At 38.0% G+C, this 12,032-nt stretch overlaps 1 protein-coding gene across 5 annotated transcripts in view; it reads right to left on the bottom strand.

The window, feature by feature from the left end:
• Positions 1 to 12,032, bottom strand: part of KANK1 (KN motif and ankyrin repeat domains 1) — a 189,369-nt gene that overhangs the window by 99,600 nt on the left and 77,737 nt on the right. The window lies entirely within an intron of this gene.

The raw sequence follows: 12,032 nt of genomic DNA, 5'->3' as shown, positions 1-12,032 counted from the left end.
AAAGCCAACTGCTATGTGTAGACAGTCTTTTAAAACAATTTTATTGTTTCAACCAACTTTCCAAAGGCTTAGGGGTCAGGTTTTCTTCCCTTTGGGCTCTCAGAACATAAGGATTTTCAATGATCTTTCAAAAGCTCAAGTCTCAATGGGTAGCTGGGCAAGAAGAATAGCAGGAGGCCAGTGGTGATGCAGAGAACTACCAAGAAGCGTGAGTGCATGCTCATGTGTTATTTCCCATGCTTCCATCCAAGAAAAAGCTGTATGGAAATGATGTGTATGAATGCATCCATTATGCATTATCACCACTGCCTTACCCCACTCAAAGTCTTAACACTGGCTTAGTTCACCTCTCTTGGAGACAATCTGGACCATCAAGTGGGGTGGAGGCTCTTAAGTAACTTTATGAGTTGACTTCATCTAGGTAGCTTCTCAGGTGTGGTTCAATGCCCACACCCTAAAAACTGACTACCTTTTGTGAACAATTTGTCAAGTCTGTTTATCCGCTTGGTTTGAAGAAAGACAGACTGACCAAATCAGCCTGGGTGATGACTGCACTATTCCTGAAGTAGAGACTGCAGATATAGCCCACCCTTGTAACCTCAACTCTCTTTATAGTTTCCACAGGCAAATACACTCAAGTTAACCATCTTCATCTCAGATGCTCTAAGACAATGACATTTTTCTAATATAACACTGCTCAATAGAGATTTCTTAAAAAACCAAAATATTTATTTTAGGTCTTTAAGTGAATACACAGATATTAATAAAGGAGAACTGGTCTATTTATTGACATGTAGAATGTGATACACATCAAATGAGTCATTAATGTTATAATGTTATAATTCTGAAAGTTTTATACTCTTTATTTCAAAGATCCCATGGTATTAGGTAAGTCACACACATACACACACACGGAAATTTTCAAAAGGAAAAGCAAATGATATATACTATAGACAACTAGGTAAGGGTAGCAGAATCATGAAAGAGGGTTGCTATGGTGCTTCCCAGAGATCAGCCTGATTTCAATACCACATCCGTTCCAGTGTTTTTTCTTTGCCTAAAAGTCCTTGCCACCTGACCATGATAGACCCTCCCAGCACAGTAAGTTAGAAGAACAAGGAAAGGGAGAAGGAGTTACAGAGGTTCTCCCAGCCCTGGAAGCAAATGTTTCTAGAACTCTACTTCTGGGTTGGGTGAAGAAAATAAGGCTGGCTCTCTTGGATTGGGGTGAGGCAGGTATGTGCAGCTGATCCTGGAACTGGGTGGAAGCAGGAATCCGCACAAGAACCAACAAGCTCACAGGAGAGGCACCGAATGAACCTGTGTTTAGCGGACTTAACCATCTGTTTGCAAGTGGATTATGATATGTCAAATTTAACCTTAGTGCCATCCTGAATGACCCAACAGCCCACAAAGGGATTAAGGAAGGTGAAAGAGGGTATCATTTACTAACGACCAGTCTAAGAGCCAGTTTTAAAGAATGACCCATGAAAACTCATAAACTGGAATTTAAAGTTTTCCCCAAAGTTTTCCCTAAAGATAAAACACTTAAAAATAAAAATCTGAGTTTGTTTTCTACATCTGTGATTCCTGTTTTGTAAATAAGTTCATTTGTACCCCTTTTTTTAGATTCCAGAAAACAAACTTATGGTTACCAGGGGTAAGCGGGGGTGGAGGGATAAACTGGGAGATTGGGATTGACATACACACACTACTATATCTAAAATAGATAACTAATAAGAACCTGCTGTATAGCACAGGGAACTTGACTCAACACTCTGTAATGGCCTATACGGGAAAAGAATCTAAAAGAAAAAAGAATGGATCTATGTATATGTGTAACTGATTGACTTTGCTGCACAACTGAAACACAACATTGTAAATCAACTATACTCCAATAAAAATTTTAAAAAAAGCTCCTACCCAAGAAAAAACAACAAAATAAATAAATAAATAAATAAAAATATGAATGGATGAGTACGCTTTACCAGTTTCTTCTTAGTTTTTAAAACAACTCAGTTGCCTGTCTTACCTCATCCAAATCCACTAGAATATACACTCCAAGAGAATAGGGACTTTGTTTTTGTTCTCTGCTGTGTACACAGTAGTGAGAACAGTGCCTGGCACACAGTAGGGGCTCAGTATATATCTGTGGAGTGGATGAATACTCCACAGACATATGTAAGAGCTCATTAGTTCTGGCCCTCTTTTCCAACTGCAGTGGTCATATGAGTGCAGTGACTTATATTACATATTTTACTTTAAATTTTTAAAATTTTTATTTATTATATATAAATTATATATACTTTATATAACATTCAATGCTATAAGTAGGGGACAGCTCCGTGGTTTTTCTCCCCCTATGGTCCTTTATCAAATCATCCTAATTTGGTAAAATGGGCTGCACGGTGAAATGAAACCCAGACCCAGAACACACTGTGTGGCCCATTTTGCCTAACCTCCACCACTCTAGGGGGAAGGGAATCAGGACACAGGGCCAGAACACAGCACAGGCCTGGTGCTCCCGCCACATGCCACAGGGAGTATGGGGACAAATTCATCCTGCTACCATTCTCTTTCCCATCCTGGTCACTGTCTAACCCATAGTAAAATAATTCTCACCAAGTATTCATCAACTTACAGAACAACATTTGCACAGCATTCTGGGTGCACTGGCTTCCTTGAGTTGCTATTCATTTCATCATATTCCAAAGCACTAAGGAAGAGTGGGCCACCATGGAGGTCTCCTTCCCTATCCCCTTCTTAGTCCTGTAGCTCTGCTCAACATCGTGGGCCTGGACCAACCCATTCACTTCCTGGGTAAATTTGATTGTGCCTTTTTTTTTTTAAACTCAGAATTCCTACAGCATGTCATTCACAGCCATTCATTTTTTGGTCTCCCCACCTCTCTAGCTGCAGAGAAGGGCTGTAGGGTGTGGGTGTGTGTGTGTGTGTGTGTGTGTGTGTGTGTGTGTGTGTGTGTGTGTGTGTGTGTGTGTGTGTGTGTGTGTGTGTGTGTATAATATATATTTATTATATAAATATAAATACATATACACACACACACACACACACACACATATATATATTTCCTAGTGTTTATGTTCTTTCACTTCTTTGTGCCTTTGCCCAGGCTGATCACCTTGCCTACCATAGGAGGGCTTCACTTGTTTTCCTCCCACTCTTTAAAACCCAGTGTAGACATTTCCTCCTCCAGGAAGCCTTCCCTGATTCCCGCCCCACCCCCACCAGTGATAAATTCCCCTTTCCTGTGCCTTCATAGTACCCTATGCATAACTTCAAAGGGCTTAATATACTGTCGAGGTTTTGTTTTTATTGTTGTCATTGTTTATTTTGGTTCTTCAATTAATCCATTAGTTTCTTTGGGAGATGGAATCTTCTATGTCTTTACTCCAGCACTGACCCATCTAGCACATAATAACTACCTAAAAATCCTTGATCCATGCACGAATGAGCTAGAGTTTGCTTGTACATACGATATTGATAACCTCCTGTATTTATGCAAACTGGCATACTTAAATGCCTCCCCCTCATCACTTGGAAATCAGATATTATCTCCCTCATAAGACTGGCCTATAGAATCACTGATAGGGAAGATCAAAAAGTGACTGACAAATAGGAGGAGTTAAACCTGTAGTCACATACTTTCTGTATCTAGCATCCCTTTGACAACATTTTTACCATACACTTATAGTACATACTCTTTCTAAAACATATTTAAGACACATCGTTACAGCATGATATTTTTGTGGTGAAATGTATTTTAGACTCTTCAGCAGATGGACCTGATGTACTCCAGCCACAATACTCTGAAATTGCTTACTTCACTGCGTGGAGTTCAATTTTCCCGTATTTGCCATTCTCACTGCTACTCATTCTTCAAGACCCCGAATCAAATGCCACTCTTCCATGGAGCCTTCCTTGATCACACTAGACAGAAAGCATCCCTCATTCCTCCAGCCTCCTACAGCACTCTGTGCGTCATTCACCTTTGTACCATCCACCACAGCATCTGATGTCATGCATGTAGATGAGCATATACAGCATATGCTCAACAACGACCATAGCAAGAATGGCCCTTTTCAGTGCTCAGTATTTATAATAGAGAAAAACTAGAAACAGACGAAATATTTGACATCAGGGGGACAGCTTAGCAAGAACCATGGCACGTGACACAATAGGATATTATGTTCCTAATAAAATGACCATTATATGACTTCTGTCCATTTATGAAAACATTCATATAAAATAATGCTGTGTGGAAAAAATATACAAACAGAATATGAACTGTGGCCCAATTTTTAAAATTTTCTGAATGCACATTTACCAGGCAATTTGAAGTTAAATAAACTTGACATTAATTCTCATTTTTTTTAGCTTACATTCATATTATATCACATGACACTCATCTTAAATTCTCCTGCGTTTATTACGTAGCCAGAGTAGCCTTACCACCTTAGAAATCATCAAAAGCATCCCCAGTGACCAATGGCTGGGAATCCTCTTAAGTGCTTTACTTCACATTGTTTCAAGTCCAGATTCTCAACAGACTTAGAGAAGCTCTACTTGCTATTCCATACCTGCTTTGAAACATACCCTATCTGAAACCATCAAACCAAGTCATACAAAAAGCTAACTCAAAGCTGACCTCTGTACCCGTGGGTGTGTTAAGAGCAAGGGATTCAGTGAGAAGCAATGTTAGGCCAAGCCACGGAGAGCAAACAAACCAAAGAAAGAAGGATGAGAACCAAAAGAGTGTGGAGGAGGGTTTCTGTCATTCTACCACTGCCCGTAATCTGGGGCCTCCCCCTCCCAGGGCCTGCATGCAGCAAGGAGGGCAGGACTCACTCTCCTTCCACGTACACCTGAATTTCTCACTGCACTGGGTCACAAGTCCAAATGCCATAAAAGAAGGAAATTCTAATGACAAGAGATGTTCCATGTCATCACGTATTTGACTTTAGGAAATTGGACTTCAGTGTGTTCTGCTTATGCCAGTTCTTCCCCAATTTTTAAGAGTCTACAAATGGCACAGATTCTATTTTAACAATCTTTTTCCTGCTATTTCATTTTCTAGTCACTTCCTTAGGTGTCACTTAAGATACAAGGCAGTAATAAGATACTTCCCATCACCAATAAAAAACAGACCAGGACTAACTTCTTACCAACATGGCAGTGTCTTCAATAGTTTGTTAGTACAGTAACAGTTAACTTTCTCTGAAAGATTAGTTGTAAGTGGGTCGTTCTGTTATCCACCTCAGATGCACTTATAAGTAAACACAAAATGCTCTAACAATTTCCATCTCCTAGTATAAGCATCACTCATGTGAAAGTCACGTGATTTTTATACACAAACCCAATACAAAAATAGAGTCTTTTAGCGTTTATTTGTTGATTGCTGTGTTTACGATATCCTCCATTTCTTTTCTTAGCCTAAGAAGAGCACTTTCAGACTATATAAGCTGGATACCTCCTTTACATCCCAAATCATCCATCACAGCAAAACCTTTTTATTAAGCCCAACACCTACGACCCTACTTGTCCAGAACCTATAAGGCAGGTTTTTAATTATATGCCAGATAAAAACCCATCCTCCTCCTTTTCTCAAGACTACCTTCTTCCAAAAGAAGATCTCATCATGAGCCCAGCCTCATCAGAAGCTCACACCTTAGCAATTTAGGAAGAATAAATGTACATGGGGCTGAAGTCAGGGCTCTTTATTTATCCAAGGTAAGTTCCCAGTTGCATCATTTTGCCGGGCTTCCTGAATCCAAACTCTGTACAACATTGCTGGGTGCAGGGTGAAGCCAGGGGCATTCAGACCAAAGGTCAAGGTAGTCACAACTGACTCATATTTATAGTCTACACACTCTCGTGTTTAGTGCTTCACTTTCTCTGCCGTTAAATCCAATACCCTTCCAGCCTGAAGTTGTAGTCTACTCATAGGAAAGAAAAAGTCTAAGAGAAAAGTTATATTCAGGTTCAAGAAAAGGCATGATTGTACAATCTGGGAGCAATATACCTTTCCTCATAGCTAGTATTTTATATCTAGAAACCAAAGGCCTGACAACAGCTAAGCCAAAAAAAAAAAAAAAAACCCTAACATTAAAAAATCATTTAAAAAATACTTTGAAGTATCTTAAAATCTAAAAATACTTTGAAGGCAAGGCAATCCTAAAGTCCTTCTCATCTTTACTGACACAAAGACAGCCACAGTATATATTATATGGAATGAGCAGTGAACTCAGACAAAATTCAGACAGTTCTCTGGCTAATTAGCTGTGCAATCTTGGATAAGTCATTTAACCTTCTAAGCACTAGGTTCCATTTCTAAAAAATTAGGAGGTTTCTATTAGGATTAAATGAGATGGTATTTACAAACTGCCCAACACAATGTCTGGCACATATGTCTGTGCCCATTTAATAAATGATTTTTATTAGCATCATTGCCATTATTTACCATGTCTCCAGGAAAGAGATGGAACAGAAAACCCGAATAATCAGAACAATACTTGTTTGGTGCTTTGAATATATTACGTCTAACTTTTACCTTAAACACTAATGCATCTATGAACTGGTACCCCAAAGTCAAGATTCTATAGTATGAGAAGGCTTCTTGCTGAAATCAAGGGCCATTGGCACTCCACCCACCACCTCAACCACGACTTAATGTGAAACAAAAATCAAGCATAGGAAGTTTAAAACAATTCTGGAAATTTTAAAAGAGAAAAATTTAAACAAGTGCATTTATTCTTTGTAATTAAAAACAGAACACAAATTAATACTAATATAATAAGTAAAATATTTCTCTGTTCTAGACAAGGGAAAGGTAAAGATGATGATGACTGATGTAGGAACTATTAAGAGTAAAAAAAATACTAAATGTTAATGTGGTGTCTCTCCACATAACTAGAGTTACAGGCACCAGGAACAAGTCTCACACTACTAACCTTTAAATCGGAAGCAAGACACACAAGCTATTCTTAGTAAATTCTTTTGGCTGAGTGATTATACAATGATTAGTTATCAAAGCTACTTCAAGCTCACTTACTGCTGCAAAGATAATTTACACATTTAAATGTGAGAGCTAGCCAGGCATATTTTCAAAACATTACAACACCAGGCCTTATTTACAAGCTAGGGATCGTACCATATTGTACCTAACCCCACCCCCAAATTAACGTGTACCAGAAATGGGAAGAATATGAAAATTTCTTACAAAATGCCAAAGCCAAGAGGAAAATATCCCTGAAAAAAGTCATCTTTTAAAATCCTGATATAAACCTACTTCTTCTTGAACAAGTAACAAGAGACACTTTCTCCATATGTAAGAAATACATGGTAAGACCCAAGAATGAGTTTTAAAACAGAGCAAAATACTTAGGAAGACCATTATTAGATGATACAATTTGTAACATTACAATCCCAATCATCAAACACGAAACCGCCTTGAATTCATGCTTTGTTTTCACAGAAACTGCTAGCCAAAAGAGTTGAGATATAATAACAGAAATATGAAAAATTACAGAGGAAAAAGGGAGTCACACTGGAATTTCATCTAGGCAAGAACTATTTTGTAAGAATTAAAAGCAGTAGTCAAAAGAAATTACATTGGCTCTCCAAGAAAAAGAGGTCCTCAATACTTATAACTAATAAAAATATTTTATCGGGCTTCCCTGGTGGCGCAGTGGTTGAGAGTCTGCCTGCTAATGCAGGGAACACGGGTTCGAGCCCTGGTCTGGGAAGATCCCACATGCCGCGGAGCAACTAGGCCCGTGAGCCACAACTGCTGAGCCTGCGCGTCTGGAGCCTGTGCTCCACAACAAGAGAGGCCACGATAGTGAGAGGCCCGTGCACCGTGATGAAGAGTGGCCCCCGCTCGCCGCAACTAGAGAAAGCCCTCGCACAGAAACGAAGAACCAACATAGCAATCAATCAATCAATCGATAAATCTTTAAAAAAAAAAAAAATTTTTATCAACGTCCTCTGACTGTAAGACTTCATAAGTAAAGTTATAAGGACATAAATAATTTGTCAAAAGTTTTGTGCCATATAATTAAGCAAAAATGAAATTATTTTATTATAGGATGATCAACCTGTACCTAAACACTGAATTGTAAAACACTCTAAATAGGAATACTTCAGGTAGTATTTATCTTCTATAACTAACAGAAGACCAAAAGTTGTTCTGATTACTATAAATATGGAATAGACTAAAAATGAGAGTCAAAAATCCATGAAAGGTTAATGAAAGAATATTAGGGATGTCTAGATGCTAGCACTAGCCTTTGAATGTAAAAGTATTTTTCCACAAAAAAGTTAACCCATTCCATTTATAGTCAAAATGCCTACTTGTCTACAGGCCTACGTGCACTAATTTTAACAACCCACCATTAAGTGGTGTGATCAAAATGATTTTACATTAAAATGATTTACTACCCACCAGTGACAAGAGTGGGTTTCTTGTCTTCCTTCTGGAGTTTAGCTAAGCTTTTCAGTTAGTCCTGAACAAAACAATGTCTTTAACTTTAGAACATGTTAGCAAATTCCCAAACTGGTCTTTCTTGGATGGTGCTAAACAAGAAAACACTGGGTATTCACAGAATCCGTCAACAAGCAAAAGATCTTTTGGCATAAATCCAAAGCTATCTAAAAATGACTGCCAGCAATGGGTGGGGGGATAATGAAAGATATGTTAGGAGTGGGGTGGGGCATACAAAAGGCAAGAGAGAAAAGCCCGAGAGGTGCCTATGTGCTACTAGTTGCTTCCACACCTGACAACAGTAAATTGGACTAAATATGCATTTTAAAATACCTTGTTTACATAGCTCACAAACATACCCAAAAGGATTTTATTACTTACATTCTATTTTGATTACTACATATGTTACTACATTATATGGGAATAAAAAGGGTTAGTCACACCCTTCTTTTCTCCTTTTTTTCCAAGCATTTAATTACTCATTGTGATGTTCTTAGATAACAGTGGGTAGCATCTATGCCCATAGTAGACAGGTTCTTAAAAACAAAAACAAGACCTCTTACTGTCCATCAAAAGATAATATGCACACATTTTTTGCCTAAGCAATTTTACTTACAGGAATTTACCTTAGAGACATACTCATAGAAGTATATATTGACGAAGGTACAAGATTGTTAGTTGTTGCAATGTTTGTAACAGAAGAAACTGAAAACACACTAAATGCTCATTAAAAGAAAAATTTTAAACTGAATAGTACATTTGTACAAAAGGGTACTCTGCAGCATTTAAGAGGAATAAGGTCAATCTAGATGTACTGACAAAGAAAGTATTCATAATCTATAATTAAGTAAAAATAAGTTAAGATGTAGACAAAGTATATGAGTCTATCCAAAAGAAGAAAGTATATTTGTACATATATGTATAGAAAATATATAGAAGGATATATATCAAACTTAAGAGGAGCCAATGTAGGAAATATCTGGAGAAATAGTGGGGTTCTTAACTAATTTTTTAAATAACCAGAAGAGATTATTTTTTTTAACTTTAAATTTTTTAAGAAGTAAAATAATGTATAAGTAGTTGTGTTTCTATACACCTAGAATGAACAATCTGCAAAATAAAAGGAAAAATAAGTGTTGGCAAGGACGTAGAGAAACTGGAACCTTTAAGCATTGCTGGTGAGAATATAAATGGTTCCGCTGCTATGGAAAACTGTTTGGCAGTTTCTCAAGAAAGTTAAATAGAATTACCATATGACCTAGCAATTCTACCTCTAGGTATATACACCCCAAAAATTGAAAACATGGACTCCGATACTTATGCATCCATGTTCACAGCAGTGTTGTTCACAATAATCAAAAGGTGGAAAGAAATCAAATGTCCATCAACGGATTAATGGATAAACGAATTGTGGTATATCGTACAATAGAATACATTATTCAGCCATAAAATGGCTGACCTGCTACAACATGGATGAACCTCAAAAACATGCTAAGTGAAGAAAGCCAGACACAAAAGGTCACATATTATATGATTCCATTTACAAGATATATCCAGAATCAGTAAATTAATAGAGACAGAAAGCATATAAGTGGTTGCCAGGGGCAGTGGTAGGAGGGAACAGGGAGTTACTGCTTAATGGGTATAGGGTTATCTTTTGAGGTAATGAAAGTGTTTTGGAACTAGACAGAGGTGGCTGCTGAACAACACTGTGAATGTAATAAATGCCACTGAATTGTTCATTTTTAAATTGTTCATTTTTTTGTTATTTGAGTTTTCTCTCATTAACGATAAATACAACTTTAAAAACAATATGTAGGTAAGGGACTTCCCTGGTGGCGCAGTGGTTAAGAATCCTCCTGCCAATGCAGGGGACACGGCTTCAAGCCCTGGTCTGGGAAGATCCCACATGCCGCGGAGCAGCTGGGCCCGTGAGCCACAATTACTGAGCCTGTGCTCTAGAGCCTGCGAGCCACAACTACTGAGCCCGCGTGCTGCAACTACTGAAGCCCGCGTGCCTAGAGCCTGCGCTCCGCAACAAGAGAAGCCACTGCAATGAGAAGCCCGCATACAACGAACAGTAGCCCCCGCTCGCCACAGCTAGAGAAAGCCCGCGTGCCGCAATGAAGACCCAACGCAACCATAAATAAATAAATAAATTTACGTATTTATTTATTTAAAAAATAATAATAATATGTAGGTAAGACCAAAACACCAACTGCCACTGAGTTACTTTACCCCAGAATAGTGAGACTGATACCGATGTGGATGGGCATCTTCCGCATCCAGATGCCTCTCTGTGGAACACTCTAGATAAAAGAATGTCACCAGGGGAAAAGAAAACCTACTAAAAACCAGGGACTGTAAGTAAGCACTGTCCCCAAGGCAGCAAAATGATCCATTGCCTGAGACACACCCTAGTTCAGCTTTAGGATAAGGGCTGAGAGGACAGATGGCCCTGGTTGCCTTTAGTCTCCTTTCTCTCCAAACTTAATCTACAGCAATGAACATCTAAGGAATTCCCACCCTCCTTTACAGGTGAGGAAACTGAACCATGGCTCATACACAGGACCCTGGGGAGGAACTTGCAAAAGACTTACTGATTTGGTGTAAAAGCTGCTTGTTACCATTTTATCAAGTTCTAGAAATTAGCATTTCTCCTATTCTCTCAACACAAATCTTCTCACTAGTAATCTATTATATTTGGAAAGACACCCTAAACAGCAGTAGAATCAGTTTACAGTTGATTCTCTGATGGTTCTTCTTTTTGGGGTGGGAAGTCCCCTTCAGAGTGCTTTCACAGCAATAGAAATCCACACCAGAAAAAGCACTGTCCTTTTAGTTACTTGTTTTCTGGGTCACATAAATTAACTTAGTTAATCCTTCTCAACAGGCACCAACAACTGCATTTTACTTTAAGCTATTTGCTTTGGCCATTTCATTGTGATTATTAGGAAACAAGAGAACTTCAAATCAAAAGGGAGCTTTTCAAAACTTCTTAAAATCAAACTGTTTCTGTAACAAGAAAGAGTGCTATGAAGAACTTTTATATCTTTGTCAATTCTCTTAATTGGAATAAATAGATCATCATCAATACAACATGGCTAAATCAAAAGAATTTCTTTTATATGTTAGAGGAGGATGGAGTAAGAGTGACAGGGAATCTTAACTCTCCAGATTCTTACGTTCAATTTTTTCAAAATTTTCCTCATTTTAAGTGTCATTATTAAACATTACTAATGCTATTCTAAAATTACAGAAACTAACAGTTAAAACCCCATTCAATATATTTGATTATTCAAAAATATCTACACTTGTAGATTTGATTAATTCTCTACTTCAGTTCGTTGGATCTTAAGATATTTTACAAAATATAAACAATCTCAAGCTTATTAACAATTTAAGATTTTAAAGCGTTTCTGCTTCTCTTTAATCCTTGGCAGGACTGGTTCCCATCATTTCATCAAGAGTTCCTGAAATGAGAACTCTATGTTAAGGTGGAGGACTTAGAGACTTACAAAATCAAAAA

This window comes from Eschrichtius robustus, chromosome 10 (genome assembly GCF_028021215.1).
Source record: "Eschrichtius robustus isolate mEscRob2 chromosome 10, mEscRob2.pri, whole genome shotgun sequence".
In the NCBI taxonomy this organism is placed as follows: domain Eukaryota; kingdom Metazoa; phylum Chordata; class Mammalia; order Artiodactyla; family Eschrichtiidae; genus Eschrichtius; species Eschrichtius robustus.
Note: the sequence above shows the minus strand (reverse complement) of the source record. Positions and strands in the feature narration are given on the sequence as shown.